We start from the raw sequence: 19008 nt of genomic DNA on the forward strand, positions 1-19008 counted from the left end.
CTGGGGTGCAGTGCACTGGGGTGGGGGCAGGGAGGGGGAGGGTAGCGGGGCGGGTGGGGGGAATTGGACTCTCTGGGGATGCCACCAGCGCACGGAACTTTTCTATGAAAAATAAAGTTTGGGATCTTTTTTAATAAAGGGGGGGTCGGGGTGGGGGAGCACCAGTGAGTGAGGAGATCTGGCTTCTCGACTGGACTGTCTTTTCCCGTCTCTCTAATTCACCAACACCGTCCAGGGGGTTGTTTTCCCGGAATCCCCCACCCCTTCCCCAAAGCGACCCCGTCTCCTCGGGAAGATGGCAGGCAGGTAGCAGGTAAGTCTCTCAATTCCACTGTAGTAGCAGAAAAGGGCGAGAGCATCCATCGCTGGCCCCCGGGTTCGATGCCCCGTACTAGGCACCTGGGAAAAAACAACAGAAAGAAGCGAGGGGTTCCACACCGGCTGCCGCTCCCACGGCTCCTGCGTTATATCGTCATTTAAAGTGTTCATCAATCGATTGATCCATCGATCAGCGGTATTTATCGAGCGCTTACTGTGCGCAGAGCACACCCCGCCTGAGGAGTCTGGGGGAACCTAGCCAGAACATTTCTACTCCTTTGAACGCTCAAGAACATATGCTGAGTGCTCTCCAGAGTAGCCACAGCATTGGTGTCTGCCCTCTAGGAGCTTCCAGTCTTAAAAATAATAATAAAATAAGGACTAAATGGCAGACAGTTACCCAGATTTTTTAAAAAAGGCATTTTAGCCAGTTGGAGTCTCTTTTCCGGCCTGGTTAATTTCTTATCCTTTCCCCCGAGGAGGCCGAGAAGGAGCAGAAGGGCAAGTGTGAGGAAGGAAGGGATAGGAACAGTCAGAACAGGGAAAATGGCAACACCCAAAGGAAAGAGAGGGAGGAAGCCACCGGCACTGTCCTGAAGTCATAGATCAGAGGAGTCACTCTCTCCCTCACGAGAAGCACTGAGGCTTAACGGAAAGCTCACAGGACCGAGTGACAGGAGTTCTACTCTCAGCTCTGTCGCTCTTACCCTGTGTGGCTTTGAAAAGTTACTTAACTTCTCTGAGCCTCGGTTTCCTCATGTAAAATGGGGATTCAATACCGGTTCTCCCCCTTAAACCGTGAGCCTCACGAGGGACAGGGACCGTGTCTGCCCTGATTAATGTATCCGACCCAGTGCTTAGTACAGAATAAGCACTTAACAAACAGCTCAGTGCTTACTTATTATTATCAGGCTCCAAGGGGAAGAAAATGGGAGAACTGGAAGCATGGGTGGAAGGAGGAAGAGAAGAAAGGAGAGCAAAGAAAAAGTGGGGAGTGGAGTCGGAGTCATTTCTGGCTGACATCACCTTGGGTACAGGAGGCAAAGATTCCAAAAGCCTGTGTCGACCACACCTAACACTTCAATTATTATTATATTTGATAAGCACTTTGTGCCAAGCACTGTACTAAGGACTGGGGTAGATACAAAATATTCAGGTCGGATACAGTCCCTGTTGCATATGGGGGTTCTCTGTCAAAGATGAGGCTCCCAGTCTTAGATCCAGTCCTCTTGGTTCTCCAGGCCAAGGCGGTTGGGAGCATCTTGGGCTCCTCCTGATCCAGATGGTTAGCGGGAAGTGAGCGTCCTCCACCCCCTTCTCTGGATCTCACCCCCCGGACTGGGTCCCCGCAGCTTCCTCGATCACCCTTGACGACGAGCTGGAGGCGGGGCCTTCAGCAGAGCACATCCTCTCTGAAGCTGTGCCCTCTGCCCAGGCGTTTCACCTGAGAGGCTCGAAGGGGAGCTTGGAGTGCCGACGAGGCCCTCTGGGCTCCCTAGGTGCCAGGGCAGAAACATCGCCCGCCGAGGGAATGAAAATCCCAGCCCTCGTCGGCAACACATCACAGAACTGGGGAGTCTGCCCGGGGGCGGAGTCCGGAGCTGAGGGAAACTTGGTCAAAAGTAGAGCTTTGGTGATGCCCTCTTTCCTCTCACCCCCCCGGAGCACGGGAGGGAGCCTCAGACCAGGGTTGGGAGAATCAAATTGATAAATCAGCCTCCTTTGGCTCTAATTCACTGAGGTTCTTGTCTCCAGAAGTGGGAGTGGTACAGCTGGTCTTCCAGCTTGGCCTCTCTCCTCTCTCTTACCGCTGCCTCCGTCCCCCAGGAGAGGTCCACTTTAAGATCGCCAGGAGAGAGAGCGGAAACGCGATTATCGATTTCCATCCCTCGGCCCTTAAGGTGCCCAACCCGATTCTCTTGCATCTACCCCAGCGCTTCGCACGGTGCTCGGCACACAGTAGGTGCTTAGCAAAGACCACTCGAGGATCCGATTCTGCTGGCCCCAAGTGAACTTCAGCTCTGCAGGTGGCCAGGCCCTCTAACCACCAAGGAAGCTCAGTTTGGGACTTCGACCCCATCCTGTCTCTCCCAAGAAGAGAGATTCCCCAGGCAGCCAGAAAGTGGCATCTCCTACCTCCAAGCCCCACCAGAACCCCAAAGGTGGAAAGCCCGGTGGCCGTATTTGTGAGCCTCACCCCAGGGTGGGTGGCCAGCACTTAGCGGTCGGTCGGCACTAGAGCTGTTAGGTGTGCTAGGGTGGATGCCCGCGGGGCAGAAGCAACTCTGAGAAGGTCCCCGGATGGAGATGGTTAGAGTTAAATTGCCCCAGAATCCCAACCCCAAGGGGCCGGGGCCGGGGCGGGGGGCTCCATTCCGAGGAAGGGACACCGGTGATGGTAGGCGCTGCCCGGCCGATGCCCTTTTTACATTGCACTGCTAGTGACGGGCGCAGACAGTAGCACAATGTGAAAAGAGCTCCGGCCGGGAGCGAAGGACAGGACCGGGCCCCCCGCCGGCCTCCTTTCTTTTCATCCTAGCCCTCGCTTGTCCTTCTCTTCCGTGTCTGTCTCCTCCTCCTCCCCAGGCCTCATCGTCTCGTCTTCTGGCCCCTCACTTCTTCCTCTTCGCTTTCTCCTCCTCCTCTCTCTTCCCTTCCCCACTGTTCCTCTTCCGTCTACCTTCTCGTGTCTGCTCCCCCATCTCCCCGCCCCAGGCAAGAGGGCATCGCCAACTCCCTCGCCTCCGTCTGGGCGGCAGGCAAAGCTGCGGCTGTGACCCGGTCCGGGGAAGCAGAACTTCTGCGAAGACACAATGGAGAAGATGCCAAGAGACCGACCATCCCTCTGGGGCTGGACCCCGGCCAGGGCCCTGACCGGGCCTGGAATTGACGGCCAAACTCCCGGCGGCCGGCGGGCCGGGTGATTCTCCCCCTCACTCCCAACCCCCAAGGTGGAGGATAAGGACAGATTTCCCAACTTTCCCCTATCTCTGAATCCCTCCGGTGCCCCATTTTGGCCCAGCCCACGGGCTCTCCCTCTCCACACCTCCGGGGAAATGGACCATTACGAGGACAAAGGAAGTCAGGGGAGACTGAGGGCAGTTGTGAGCGGGGGCAAGGGGTTCTGGGCATTGTGGGGTGAACGCATCCACGTGAGGAGCTAAAAGAGTCTGCAGACCTGCTTTTCAGGGAAGGGGTGCCCAGCTGACTCTCCTCATTTAAAGGATCGGGGGAGAGGCGCTAAAGTCCAGCGAGGGGGATGGGAGCCGGGAATAAAACCAGGACTCCTGGCTCCCATCTGTGGAATGCTATCCCTCTCGTCTACTCGGGGCCGTTTCTAATCCTGACGAGGGCACGGGGGCGGCAGAACCTCTCCTTTCATTTCAGAGTTGACGGTCCCGGGTCCGAGCTCTTCTGGGCCTCGGGAGAGGTAGAACCTCAGATCAGATCCTGGATCAGCCGTGGCCGTGGGGAGCACAGACCTCCTCTCCCCTCCACCTCTCTGTGTCTCTCTCTCCCCACGAACCACCAGATCTCTTCCCCTGCCATCTCCCCCCCCGCTGCCCCCCCGGGGTGGGGGGCACATCCTCCCATTTGGACACTAACCTCCCAACCTGCCAAGGGAAAGAGTCCCAGCTGCTCGGCAAACCGGGCCCCCGGCCCGTGGCCGCCGTGGGAGGCTGACCGGCCCACGTCAGCCACCTGGGGTCGGTCCGGCCTCGGCCCATCGTTCACGCGGGCCGACCGGCAGGCCCACGGATCCGACCGAAAGGGGACAAAAGGGGCAAAACAGGGGCCGCTCCGCTGGTTTCCCCTCCCCAACCCCTGCCCGGAGGGACAGAGGGGAAAAACGGGGGTCACTCCACTGGTTTCTCCTCCCCAACCCCTGTCCTCCGGGCAGAGGGACCGTGGCCTCTATCTCCAGGAGCGGAGCGAAGCCCGTCGTCGTCGTCGTCGCCCGGGCTGGAGGAGCACGAGGCCCCTCTGGGCGGCCCCCTCACCGGGGCGGAAACCCAGCTGCTACACGGGGCGGGAATGGGGGGGCTGAGACCCAAAGGCCAACGAGGCTCAGAAGAGGGCGGGGGGCTCTGTTTGGAGGGGCTCTGTTTCATCCTCCCTTCCCCTGCCCCAAGAGCGGCGGGGGATGGGGTCAGCCCTTTGGGGTTGGAGAGAAAAGGGCAGGTGGAGGGTTAATGCTGAACAGCAGGGGCAGCGGGGGCCGGGGGGCCTCGGGGGGGCCCTCGCCGGCTCAGCAGAGGCGTTGGACTCTGTAAAGACCCCTCTCCCTCCCCCCTCCCCGCAGCCATGGAGACCAAAGGAAGAGACCGGAGGGACCTGAAAAGCCATTTATCTGAATGGGATAAGAGAGGAGAGGGCAGCTGGGAAGGGTGGGGGATGGGGAGAGCTTCCCCTCAGCATCCAACTGGGCCTCTCACAAACACCTCCCAGTCACAGACCACACACACTCACACACACACACACCCCACACGCCTTCGTGAACTCAGAACTCCCGTTCACACGCTTACACCCCTTGACACAACTCTCAGGCGGTCCAGACACAACTTAGACCCTGCTACTTGGGCAAGAAAAACACCCCCGTGCAACTCCCTGCCACACCTCCAGGGCCGACACAACACACACACACACAAACACAGGCACACAATCACCAATTCAGGCACCCCCCCCACCTAACTGCCCGCTAGCTATGCCCAATGCCCACCCTTACCCAACGCCCAAAATCCATGCTGCGCCCACACCCCTCGGTGAGCACACCCACAAAGCACCCTCATACACACCCTCTTCAATGGACACACACACACACACACACATGCACACAATACCCAGCCTCACTGATGCTTTGCAGATTTCAACACGCTCCCTCGGGTCCTCCGACCAGAAAATGACAGTTACGAACCCCACAAGGCATTCTGACTGCTTTTTTGTTTGCTCGGTTGGCTGTTTTAAAGGCAAAATAAAACGAGACCCCGCTCCAAATGAAGGAGAAAAGGAGAGAGGAGGGAGGTAAAGAGAGAAGAGAGGTGAAATCGAGACCAGAGCCCCCCGCACCTCCACCGACAGAAAATAAAGCAGAAAATCATTGTTACCCTTCTAGGAGTTCAGGATCTATATATTTTCTCTTCTTTCTGTTCATTTTCCTGCCATCTCCTACCCTGGCTGCCTCTCTCTCCCTTTCCCTCCTCTCCCTATCTCTGTCCTCAACTCCCCCTTTCTCACTCCCTCTCCCCAAGCTCTAGCTGAGATTGTATTTTGGATCCCGTTGGAAATGGGCAGGCGGCAGGCGGGCGCCTATCCGTTTGCTCTTCTCTTGCTCTTTCTCTTCCCCCTCTTCCCTCTTTTCTCCTTCCACACTCCCTGCCGTCCATCTTGAATACTTGGGATTCTTGAATGGAGTGAGCAGGATCCGCTCCCCCTGGCTCCCATTGGCTGCAGGTTAACCCTTTTGAAACGATCTCCTCCCTCCCATTGGCCACCGGCCTCCCCTTTTCTCCCCCACTCCCACCTCCTCCACCTCCCAATAGCCCATGATGTCATGGCGCTGCCTGGGCACCCCCTTCCCTTGGCCTCTCCACCTCCCCCTTCCCCTCTCCACCTCCCCCTTCCCCTCTCCACCTCCCCCTTCCCACCCACCCCCAGTCGCCCTCCCCTCCCACACACTAGAATTCCCCCTTTTCCATGCTTCCTGTTCCATTTCCCATGGGGATTCGACAGAGCCTGGCCGGAGCTGGGCGTGGACTGAACGTGTCCCTCAAGAGGCCCCAAGGTTGAGATGGGAGAAGCCCCCTTTCCCAATTTCACTTTCTCCCAGATCCACCTCTGGGCCCTTTCGTCTCGGGGCAGCCGACGAGCACCGCGGGAGGGCCGCCGCAGGGCCCAAATTCAGGGCCTCTGCGGGGTTACGGCCTTCCGCTCCGCAGCCAGGAGGGCTTTGTCCCAGAGGGAACGGAGAGGCCGGTCAGCTCAGAGCGGAGGGGCCCGCTCCCTGAGGCGACGCCTTCCACGCCTCTTTGAGTTGGACCCCCCAGCCTCACTCACCCCGGGTTTCCCACCGGACCCGAAACTCTCCAATCAGAGCCGAGAAGACCCCCAAAACGGTGGCTTTCTAGATAGTTCGCTGGCGGAAGTCCGTCCCCCCGCGGTCCTCAGTCACGCGGTCCGTCGATGGTATTTACTGAGCGCTTACTGTGCAGAGCGCTGTACTAAGTGCTGGAGTGGATGCAAGCAAATTGGGTTGGACACAGTCCCTGCCCCACACAGGGCTCACACTCTTCATCCCCATTTTACCGATGAGGTAACTGAGGCCCAGGGAAGTGAAGTGATCTGCCCAAGGTCACACGGCAGACAAGTGGAGGAGCCGGGATACTAAGCGCTTGGGAGAGTACAACAATAAACGGACATATTCCCTGCCCACGACGAGCTTACAGTCTTCAGTCCTCCCTCCCCTACTATCTCCACCGTTCATTCATTCATTCGATCGTGTTCACTGAGCGCTTACTGTGTGCAGAGCACTGTATCAAGCACTTGGAAAGTACAATTCGGCTACAGATAACGACAATCCCTACCCAGCGGGCTCCCGGCTCCCGGTTGGCACCTCCGGTTCTGAGCTCTGAGAAAACCTCAGCTCGGGGATGCTGGTGGGCTCTCCCGTGAATTCACCCGGCCTCTTCTAGGGAGCCGAACCCCTGAACGGCAGCGGGGCGGGGGTTGGGCATCGGAGGAGCGGTGGGGAGGAGGCAGATGCCGGACGTGCAGCTCTGCCCTGCTCCGGGCTCAGTCCCTGCTGCCACCTTTCCGGTCTGCCCTGACTGCGCTCACTCCTCTGGGTTCCAGGCCTGGTCCCGAGGCTCCCAGCAGTGGAGAGGAACTGAACGGGTGAGTGAAAGGGAGCTCCAGATAGAAAAGCATTTGCTTTCAGTCCCTCTCCAAACCGTCACTCGCAAGAAATGTACACAAATGCCCCCAGACGAGTGCTTTTTTATTATTATTAGCAATAATGATAAGCATGCAAATGATCAATATCGACACAAACACACACGTGTAACAGAGAGGGCTTTAATGCCTAGAAAATGAGAATGGATCCCCGGTATTCTTTGTCAGCCCAGAGTGGATTTCCCAGCCTCGTCTTCCCGATATCACCAAGAAATATGCTGGCTCTAAAATGACTATCCCTGAGATGAGCTCTTGGCCCACTTGGAGCTGACCACCCCCTGCACACACACCCCGCCCCATTCCCACACAGATACGCTCCCATCCACACTCCCACACAAATACATCCTCCCTTCCACAGCCCTCCGTCTCCCCAGTTATTCGTGACTCACTTGCAAATACATCTGTACACATCTCACACGTAATCACGGACCCAAATAAACACCAACCTATCCCCGCGGGCTGTACACACACATTCCGAGACATGTCCACACAGCGTTTGGGCCCGGTGGTGAGACGCTGACCCCACTGAAGGAAGTCCAAACGATACAAGATGGCCGGGGATGGGGGAGATGGTTAGGAGTGCAAATGTCCCTGAATTAATTGGGCCCTCAGGTTGGGAAGGAGATAGGGGTTAATCCAGGTTTACTGACCAATGGGAGCCCTGAGGGAGGAACCTCATTCATTCAATCGTATTTACTGAGCGCTTACTGTGTGCAGAGCACTGTATTAAGCGCTTGGACAGTACAGTTCGGCAACAGATAGAGACAATCCCTACCCAACAACGGGCTCACAGTCCAGAAGGGGGAAGTCTGGAATTTAGGGAGGGGAAGACGGCGAGAAGAGAAGGAATCGATCGATCAGTGGTATTTATTGAGCACTTATTGTGTGCAGAGCACTGCACTAAGCACTTGGGCAAGTAAACTAGAATTACTGTCGTGATCCCTGCCCATAAGAAGCTTACCGTGTTGTAGAAGAAGAAGTGCGGGACCCCTCTCTAGCCAGGATGTGAAGCAGGTGTCAGCTAAAGCTGGAGGAATCAGAACGCTGGAGCGTCAGATCAATCGAGGAGGGGCTTCCTGGGGTCAGTGAACCAACAGCCTCCTGTCCTCAGTGGATCCAGGGTGAGGGGCTGGCCCGGAGAAGGGATTATATTCCAGATCTCCCCTAGCAAGACCAACAGGGCTGTGGGAAACCAGTCCCTGCTCATCCTAATCCCCACCAAGATGGCGGTAGCTCTGCTCCCCGAAACCCCTTTCTGATGCACCCGGAGGTCCCCGCGCCTCCCTCCTTTTGCCCATCGATGGTATTTATCGAGTGAAGGGCACCGTACTGAGCACTAGTCGATTCGCTCCATTACCCCGCTGCTAACATCCTTCCCCGACCCCCTCACTCAGAATCCAGCTGGCTCGTCTCCGGCCCCCAGGCCCCTTCTTTCATTCATTCAGTCGTATTTACTGAGCGCTTACTGTGCGCACAGCACTGTACTAAGCGCTTGAAAAGTCCAGTTCAGCAACAGATGGAGACAATCCCTGCCCAACAACAGGCTCACAGTCTGGCAGCGGGGAGACAGGCAACAGAACAAGTTAAAGAGCATCGGTATAAATAAATAGAATTATAGCTATATACACCTTCTGCCCTGGGACTCCTGGCTCCATCCTTTACTCTTCCCTTCTTCCCCCAGCCACGCTGGGCAGTGAATTTCCCTCCTGCCGACACAGAGGTCCTGGGCCCTGGACCCTGGGACTCTCTTTCCTCTCCCGGAGTGGACTTACTGAGAGGCAGAGGGGTGAGACCAGAGCAGGCAGGACCAGAGCGCCCACATGGGCGCCAAACGCTCCAGTCTTTCTGCCCCCAACCCCAACCGTCCCGGGAACGCGGCAGGTGGATGGGAAGGCCTGAAGCAGCGGGGCATGACCCAACCCGCCGGGCGGCCCGAGCAAACACCAACTCACGCCAAACCACTTCCAGCTTGCGGCCCGCTCCCGATCGGAACCCCCGGCCCCAGGGAAGTGCAGCGGAGAGGGCAGGAATCTGCCTGGGAAGGGGTGGGGTGTTCGCGGCAGCCTCTCCTCGCCACCACCCACCCAGACGTGACTCACCCCAGGCTGGGGGGCTCCGTTTCCCCTGCCCCCTCCCTTCCTGCCCGGAGACATGGTTCCTCCGGGACCCCACAGGATCAGAGGCGCCTCAACCTGGAAGGGACCTCGAGAATAACCGGTCGGTCGCCCCGCCTCCTGGCAGGGAAGACGGTTTTGAGATCTCCAGAAAGGGTTCCAACTCTTCCTCCGGAAAGGCGTTCCAGGATCTTATATCCCCCAGTCAGGAATTTCTTTCATTTTTGGGGGGTCGCTATAACTTTACCCCCAAGAGAAAAACGTTCTAAGCTCAAATCTCAAACCTCAAATAGCTGAATTGCACTTTTCAAGCGCTTAGTACAGTGCTGTGCGCACGGTGAGCCGTTTCCTCAGTGGAACTCGAAACGCAGCCGACCGCGGTGTACTACGCCTCTCCGTCGCCTCGGGGTCCGTGATGAAATCTCTCCTCGACTTTCCCCTCTCCGGGCCCTAGAGGCCCGCTTCCTTCAGCCTTTCCCAATGGAGCCATTTCAGAAGCGTGTGAGCAAAACCACAGCTGGGCCACAGCGCAATCCCTTCAGCCAAGAATTCCGCCTCAAGGAGTGGCAGCGGAGGATTCTGCGAAGAGTAGGGTGATGATCGTCGTCCTTTCTGATTTCCATCCCTCTGCTGAGGGATGCACCGTCTCACACCCCTAACAGCTCCCTTAACGATGACCTGCAACCCATCCGCTTACTACCTGCTGCTAGTGAACTCTGGTATTTATTGATCACTCACAATGGGTTAAGCACCGTGCGCTTAGCGATGGCATAAATACGAGACAATCAGGCCGGACCCAGTCTCTGTCCCACACGAGGCCCACGGTCTGAAGCAGGCGTCTGATCTCCCTGTCGCAGGTGAGGAAACTGAGGCATAGAGAGACCGAAGCGATTTGCACAAGGTCATCCAGTAGGCCAGTGTCAGAGCTGGGTCTAGAAGGAGATCTAGGGAAGCAGCATGGCTCAGTGGAAAGAGCACGGGCTTGGGAGTCAGAGGTCACGAGTTTGAATCCCTGCTCTGCCACTTGTCAGCTGTGTGACTGTGGGCAGGTCACTTTACTTCTCTGTGCCTCACTTACCTCATCTGTAAAATGGGCATTAACTGTGAGCCTCATGTGGGACAACCTGATGACCCTGTATCTCCCCCAGCGCTTAGAACAGTGCTCTGCACATAGTAAGCGCTTAACAAATACCAACATCATTATTATTATTAAGGAGCATCACAGGACTGTGGACAGTAGGACACGCTGGGCGGAAAAAGCTCTGCCTCCTCTTTGTTCTAAATCCCTACCATCTTCCGCCTTCAGCGGACGGTGGGGGATTCGATGAACAGCAATTTCGGGTCTTCTCTGTCGACACCCAGTCGGCGTCCTTTATTACTGGGAAAAGACATTCCGTAAACTTCGCTGTTTTTGCCGCTCTCGTGCATTCGACTGTATTTATTGAGCACTTACTGTGTGCAGAGCACTGTACTGAGCACTTGGGAGAGTATGCTACAGCAATGAACAGATGCATTCCCTGACCACAACAGGCTTACAGCCTAGATGGGGAGAGCTCGCAGAGAAGCAGCTTGGCTCAGTGGAAAAAGCCCGGGCTTGGGAGTCAGGGGTCACGGGTTTGAATCCCAGCTCTGCCACTTGGCAGCTGTGGGACTGTGGGCAAGTCACTTCACTTCTCTGTGCCCCCTTACTTCATCTGTAAAATGGGCATTAAGATTGTGAGCCTCACATGGGACAACCTGTATCTACCCCAGCGCTCCGTTGGGGTACAGTGCTCTGCACGTAGTAAGCGTCTAACAAATAACAATATTATTATTAGGAGCTCTCCACATCTCACTACAGAGGTGGGTCCGTAACTGGACACGATGCTCCAGGACACGTGAGGCCGGGGCTCAGTCTGGAGGGTGGTTATCCTAATGTGCTCCAGCATATCCATCCCATCCTATGCTCTCTGGCCTGGAACGGTTGACAGGTCTAGGACTGCATGGCCCAGAAATAACTCACGAAGGAAGAATGACAGGTGGCCCTTCAATCAATCAATCAATCATATCGATTCCTCCTCAGCTACCCAAAGTGCTTTCCTCACCTCGGCGATTGCCGGCCTCTAATACCTCTCCTGTTTCTTCTCTCCTTTCTCTCTCTTTTTATCTCACTCTCTCCTCTCTCTCTCTCTCACACCTTGATCTGTCTGGGTTGGGATCTCCAAGATCTGATATTAATGATAGTTGTTCAAACCTGCCATAGCAGCATGGCCTAGTGGACCTGGACGTCAAAAGATCTGGGTTCTAATCCCAGCTCTGCCACTTGTCTGCTGCATGACGTTGGACAAGTTACTTCACTTTGCTGTGCCTCAGTTACCTCATCTGTAGAATGGGGATTAAGACTGCGAGCTCTCTGTGGGATAGGGACTGGGTCCAACCCAATTAGCTTGGATCATCCCCAGAGCTTAGTAAGTGCCTGACACGTGGTAAATTCTTTAACAAATACCATTAAAAAAACCCCCACCCCCTTCTCAATCCAGAGCACAGACCCTCTCGCTTCTTATTTTCTGCAGATACTCTGACCTTCCCCCTCTACGTTCACCAATCTCCTCATGCCACCGCCAACTCTTACCTCTTTCCACTAGATTGGAAGCTCCTTGTCGGGAGGGATCAGGGATCACAAGAGCCCGGGCTTGGGAGTCAGAGGTCACGGGTTTGTAACCCGGCTCTGCCCCTTGTCTGTTGTGTGACTTTGGGTAAGTCACTTCACTTCTCTGCGCCTCAGTTGCCTCATCTGGAAAATGGGGATTAAGACTGTGAGCCCCGCATGGGACAACCTGATTACCCTGTATCACCCCCAGCGCTTAGAACAGTGCTCTGCACGTAGTAAGCATTTAACAAATACCAACATTATTATTATCACAACTACTTTTTCTAGTGTACTCTCACAAGGGTTTAATGCAGTGCTCTATGCAGGATAAGCACTCAATAAATACCATCGATTGACTGATCATTCCTTTCTCTGTCTCTCTCTTCCTCCCTCTGTTTCTCTAATCCTAGATTCAGCCACCTGTGGGCATGTGTAGATCTGTCTTGGTAGGAAGGGCTTGGAGATGGATTACCAGCTCCAAGAGCTCCTAGCGGGAAACCGAGATACCCCAGGGGTGTCCTGACCATAGGAGGAAACTTTTCATTTTGAGCAGGGGTTGAAAGGGGCAGGGATTTTAGTGAGGGGGAAGACTGAAGTCTTGGGCTTTATAGACCTAGCAGGCCAGGAAAGCCACCTGGAGCCTTTTTGGTCTTGATTGGTAATCACCTGATCTTGTCAGAGATGAGTGAGACTAAGAGTCCGGCGTGCAGGGCTGTGGGTGGGGAACATCCCCCCCTCCCTCCTGGGGCGTGGACCTTGATGGACATAGATGGTTGCAATTGGGTGACTTCCAGCCCTAGGAAGACTTTCCTGGAGATGGGGACCCTAATGAAATCTTGCCGAGAAATATATTTCCAAATAGGTCCTGGGCCCTTGTCGCAAACAAGCTTTTATCATTCGGCCCTTTCCTCCGGAGGGGCCTCCACGGAAGAACACCTATCTCCTCCAGGAGGCCTTGCCCAACCAAGCCTTCGTTTCCGCTCTCTCTCCCTTCTCTGTCACCTATATACTCGACTCTGTACCCTTTAAACGCTTGATATTCACCCCACTCTGTGCCCCGCAGTACTTATATCCATAGCCCTAATCTATTTTAATGTCCGTCTCCCCCTGTGAACTCTAAGCTCCTTGTGGGCAGGGACCATGTCTACCAACCTTACTATACTGTCCTTTTCCAAGCACTTAGTACAGTGCTCTGTACCCAATAAGTGCTCAATAAATACCCGTGATCGATCGACTGAGCGATTGAAGCGATAGATTATTTGCCACCCGCCTCAGAGGGCGATCGGGCCATGGTGCTTCAGGCTCTTGAGCCGGTGCCCCTGATCCCCTGCCTCCATCGGCCTCTCCCAAGTCCGTATCCAGTTGTAGGCTGGGGTTGGGTTCCAGTGGCCGGCAACGATGGCCCATCCGTCAGGGTCCGGGCCTCTGGAGAAATGCCGTTTTCCCTCTCCTCACTAGTGGATCCCAAGCCAAGCATCTCCCCCACCGCTTCTGTCCCACTGCCTCCCATGACTCCTCGTGGCAGCTCTCCTCCTCCTGTCTAGGAACGGGTTCTGCTCCCCTCTCTCCTCCCCACTCTCTCTTTCTCCTGTCTAGGAACCAGCTCTAGTCCCTACCCTGGACCCCCTAGGGCTCCATCTGCTCACCGTGGAAGCAGCCCGGCCTCGTGGCCAGAGTTCGGGACTGGGAGTCAGAAGGACCTGGGTTCTAATCCCCGTCCTGCCACTTGTCTGCTTGTGTGACCTTCGGTGAGCCACTTAACTCCTCTGTGCCTCAGATATCTCATCTGTAAAATGGGGATTAAGACCAGGAGCCCCATATGGGACAGGGGCGGTGTCCAAGTTTAGACTGTGAGCCCGGTGTTGGGCAGGGATTGTCTCTATTTGTTGCCTAATTGTACACTCCAAGCACTTAGTACAGTGCTCTGAACATAGTAAGCGCTCAATAAATACTATAATGAATGAACCTGATTAGCTTGTATCTACTCTAGCACTTAGATCAGCACTTGACACATAGCAAGTGCTTAACAAATGCCATCATCATCACCACCTCTCGCCTCCCCAGGAGGTGTGTACGACAAGAGTAGCCAGGCCCCACTTTCTCATTCTCCTCCTCCTGTTTTGGAACCAGCTTTTCTCCGTGGCTCTGGGACACCATCTGCTCACCTCTCTCCTCCTCGGGAGATCCCTGTCAGGGAAACAGGCAAGATCCACTTTCTGGCCACTTTCCCCCTCCTGAATGGAACTCCCTGAACCAGCCCCACTCGCCATTTTGCAGAGTTTGGAAGGAATGGTCACTTCCTGCTAAACGCCCTAAGCGGCACAGTGAAAGCACCTTAGCTGAACCCACCTCGGCCTTCCCAACGATACTATGGCACGTCTCTAAATCTCCCCGCTCTATTCCCACCTCCTCCTTTGCTCAGCAGCGTGCTCTACATAGTAAGTGCTCCATAAATATTATTGCTTGATTGTTCAAAGAGGGTAAACTAATGGCAGATACTAGCCATGCCCCTGACCAGTGAACAATGGTCCCCCTCCTTTCCCTATAGAGGGGGGAAGTTAGGAGCATGGCTCAGTGGAAAGAGCCTGGGCTTGGGAGTCAGAGGTCATGGGTTCAAATCCCGGCTCTGCCACTTGTCAGCTGTGTGACTCTGGGCAAGTCATTTCACTTCTCTGTGCCTCAGTTACCACATTTGTAAAAATGGGGATTAAGAATGTGAGCCTCACGTGGGACAACCTGATTACCCTGTATCTACCCCAGCGCTTAGAACAGTGTTCTGCACATAGTAAGCACTTAACAAATAGCAACATTATTATTATTTCCCAAGCTTCAATGCCCCTGCTGTTTTGAGGGCCACTGACAATTCCAGGAGAACCTCCCCGATTTTCCTGACGCCAAGGGATATTTTCCGGCTTCCCCAGAGAGTGCTGGAAAGGCCATCCCAATGGACACCACTGCCCCTGACCCGAGTTACTCTTGTCATTTCATTTTTGAATTTGCACCTGCTTTCACTGTGCTTTGCTCTGTATTTTCGTTCTAGTTGTCTGTGCTCCCCCTTTTAGATCGGGCACACCTTGGGGGCCAGGGCTTGAGTTTTCATTTATTTTCTCCTCATCACTATCTCCCTGACTAGATTATAAACTCCTTGAGTTTATAATCAGGTCTCACAACTCTGTTCTATTGTGCTTTCCCGAGTGCCTATCCAGTGGCCAATAAATACCACTGATGGATTCATTCATTCAATCGTATTTAATGGTATTTATTGAGCGCTTACTCTGTGCAGAGCACTGTACTAAGTGCTTGGAAGTACAATTCTCTGGTCGCTTCAGAGTATAGTACAGGACTCTGCACACTGGATATGATTAATGAATCTTAAAGTGACTTCAAGTCAGAGAATAATAATGAAAGCATCCTCTCCTCCTTATCAGTCTATCAGTGGTATTTTTCAGCATTATCAATAATGGTATTAATCGAACACTTGCTGTGTGTAGAATACTGGACTGAGTGCTTGGGAGAGTACAGTACAACAGAGCTGATAGACGTGTTCCCTTTCATAATAATAATAATAATAAGGATTACGATGGTATTTGTTAAGCACTTACTATGTGCCAAACACTGTTCTAACTGTTGGGGGAGATACAAGGTAATCGGATTGTCCCACGTTGGGTTCAGAGTCGTAATCCCCATTTTACAGATGAGGTAACTGAGGCCCAGAGAAGTTAAGTGGTTTGCCCAAGGTCACACAGCCGACAAGTGGTGGAGCCGGGATTAGAACCCACGACCTCTGACTCCCAAGCCCGGGCTCTTGCCACTAAGCCACGCTGCTGCTTTAGCGATCGCTTACTGGGTGCAGAGTTCTAAACCGAGTGCCCCCAACTCATCTACTCTCTCCTAGTCCAAGGGAGCAATTGCCCCCGTCTCACCTCTCGCCTCTCCATCAAGGCTATGGGGGCGGCTGGTGTTCAATCACGTAATCAGTGGTATTGTTTCTATAGTATTTGTTAAACATTTGCTCTGTGTCAAACACTGCTCTAAACTCTGGGGTAGATACAAAATAATCAGGCCCCGTATGGGGCTCTCCGTCTTTGTAGGAGGGAGGAAATGAAGCCCAGAGAAGTGAAGCGACTCACCCAAGGTCACACAGCAAGCAATTTGCAGAGTCGGAATTAGAACCCGGGTCTTCTGACTCCCAATCCCAAACTCTCTCCACTAGGCTATACTGCAGAGCCCCGTAGTTAGCCCTTGGGACAGGACTTTCTAAGCGCTTAGTTAGTAGTAGAAAAGTAGAGTGGCTCAGTGGAAAGAGCCCGGGCTTGGGAGTCAGAGGTCATGGGTTCAAATCCCAGCTCTGCCACTTGTCAGCTGTGTGACTGTGGGCAAGTCACTTCACTTCTCTGTGCCTCGGTGACCTCATCTGTAAAATGGGGATTAGGAACGTGAGCCTCACATGGGACAACCTGATGACCCTGTATCTCCCCCAGCGCTTAGAACAGTGCTCTGCACATAGTAAGGGCTTAGCAAAGACCAACATTATTGTTATTATTAGTCCAGTGGTCAGCACACAATAAACTCTCAATAAATACGATTGAATGAATGACTGAATGAATACAGTGCAATAGAGTTGTAGACAGAATCCGTGCCCACAGGAAGCTGACAGTCTAGAGGGGGAGACGGCCATTAAAATAAATGATGGGTACGTACTTAAGTGCTACGGGGGTGAGGGTGAGCATCTGAATGCTAAAGGGTACGGATCCCAGGGCAGAGGAACTGCAGAAGGGAGAAGGTGTAAAGGAAATGAGGGCTCTTAGAGGGGACGAGAAGCAGCGTGGCGGAGTGGCTAGAGCCCGGGCTTGGCAGTCAGAAGGTCAGGGGTTCTAATCCCGGTTCCGCCACTTCTCTGCTGTGTGACCTTGAGCGGGTCACTTCACTTCTCCGCGCTCATTTACCTCATCTGTAAAATGGGGATTAAAACTGTGAGCCCCACATGGGACAACCTGATTACCTTGATTCATCCCAGAGCTTAGCACAGTGCCTGGCACGTGGTAAGCGCTTAACTAATACTATTATCTCTAATATTATGTGATTTTAGGAGGGCTTTCGAGACGTTTGGTCGAGATGTGGCCCTGCCTCACTCATCCCAGACCTCTGACAAGACCGAGTTTCCCACGAGGGCTGAAAAAGACCCAGATTATTGGCTTTCTGATCGGCGAACACCATGAAGTGCTCCTCCTCCCTGGACCCTCCTCTCCGTACAATCCCCGGGCCCTGTTCGCCCCCACGCTTGACGCAAAAAGCTAGCTCCTCTCCATCAACGAGTCACCGGTCCAGCACCCTCTGATGGGCCATCCCACACCCCGCTCTCTTCCCACACAGCTTCCCGCCGGTGAGTCTGGCGTGAATTAACATTTTGGAGTTGGAAGTTCTCCCGGCCTCCTCTTCCTGGCCATGCCCGCCTTCCCGTAGCACTCTTTCCCGGCCTCCTCTTCCTGGCCACGCCCGCCTTCCCGTAGCACTCCCCCCCGGCTCCCTCTTCTCCCCCCATCATCTCACAAACGGTAAGGGGGAACGGATGATGGCCTGGAGTTTCCCCTTCCAGGCCACCTTTCCCCAAAAGGTGTGGTGTAACAGCCTCTCGCCTGGGCCACCTGCCCATTCCTTCCTGGCATCATGGCTGCGCCATCCAGCCTCTCCGCTCAATTGAGGACTGGAAATCATTTACGTTTTTCTTGAAAGTGACTCATAGCGGCCTGGGGCGAGGAATGTGGGGAGTGGGAACTCCTATATAAGGAGCCTGGACAAGAGAGGTAGAGGTGGGATCGCCCAGGGGTCAGAAGGACCGAAGGACGGAGGAAAGAAGAGGAGCCTAGTCAAGTACCAGCCCCGGCAAGAAACAGATCCTCTTTGCAGCATGAGGTTTCGTGAGTATTGCTGGTCTGGGCCTGGCCCCGGGGGCTTCTTGGGGAAGATGATGGTGGGCCCGGGAAATCAATCAATCCATCCGTGGTGGTTATCGAGCCCTTACTCTGGGGTGGGATCGAATGGCGAGGCGAAGCCTGTGTGCCGTAGGCAGTGGGGGAATGGGGAATGGGGCATGAGCATCTCCTGGGTTACCGGAGGTTAGGGCAAGCTCCATGGAGTATTCGTTCAATAGTATTTATTTATTGAGTGTTTACTATGTGCAGAGCACTGTACTAAGCGCTTGGAATGGACAATTCGGCAACAGATAGAGACAATCCCCGCCCAGTGACGGGCTCATAGTCTAATCGGGGGAGACGGAAGGGCAAAAACAAGAAAACATAATCACGATAAATGGATAGAGCATGGGCCAGGAAGCCAGAAGGTCACGGGTTCTAACCTCAGCTCGGCCAAATGTCCGCTGTGTGGCCTTGGGCAAGCCACTTTACTTCTCTGGGCCTCAGTTACCTCATCTTAAAATGGGGAATAAGACTGTGAGCCCCATGAGGGACAGGGTCTGTGTCCGATCTGATTTGTTTGTATCCACCCCGGGGCTTGGTATGATGCCTGGCGCGTAGTCAACACTTAACAAATACCACGGTCATTATTATTATTATTGTCTCGCCTAGAGCCCCAGCCCGAGATGGAGTGTAGGCAGGAGTCACTGGCCACTCCGGAGAGGAAGGGAGAAGGCATGAGGGAGAGAAAGGGCTAGCCGGAGAGCACTCCTTATAAAGAATAGATCTACGTTATCCAGGCAGTTTTTGAGGAGAGGGTGCTATATGAAATAGAGCCTCATAGCCACTCCAAACAGACGATATAGTCAGGCCCAGTATAAAAGAATGTCTTACTGCCTAGCTGGACCCCGATTTCCAAGGTGAAATTTAAACTAAATAAAATCTTAACCCAAAGGTGGAAAACACTCTTATTCGGAGGGGACATTGACCCCCATCCCTCCCGGAGTCTCCTAAAGGGCCTCCTGAATTGGACATTTCCTGGAGGCAGAAACCTCTACTCTGGGAAGCAGAGAACCGTGGTGGGGTG

At 54.3% G+C, this 19008-nt stretch overlaps 1 long non-coding RNA gene across 1 annotated transcript; it reads right to left on the reverse strand.

The window, feature by feature from the left end:
- Positions 1-112: 112 nt before the first annotated feature.
- On the reverse strand, positions 113-5738 carry LOC103165449. Its single transcript, XR_003757755.2, has 2 exons — positions 5424-5738; positions 113-399 (listed from the first exon to the last, which is right to left on the reverse strand). It is a non-coding gene; the product is annotated as an uncharacterized LOC103165449 (long non-coding RNA).
- Positions 5739-19008: the final 13270 nt, after the last annotated feature.

Source organism: Ornithorhynchus anatinus, chromosome 3, assembly GCF_004115215.2.
Source record: "Ornithorhynchus anatinus isolate Pmale09 chromosome 3, mOrnAna1.pri.v4, whole genome shotgun sequence".
In the NCBI taxonomy this organism is placed as follows: Eukaryota; Metazoa; Chordata; class Mammalia; order Monotremata; family Ornithorhynchidae; genus Ornithorhynchus; species Ornithorhynchus anatinus.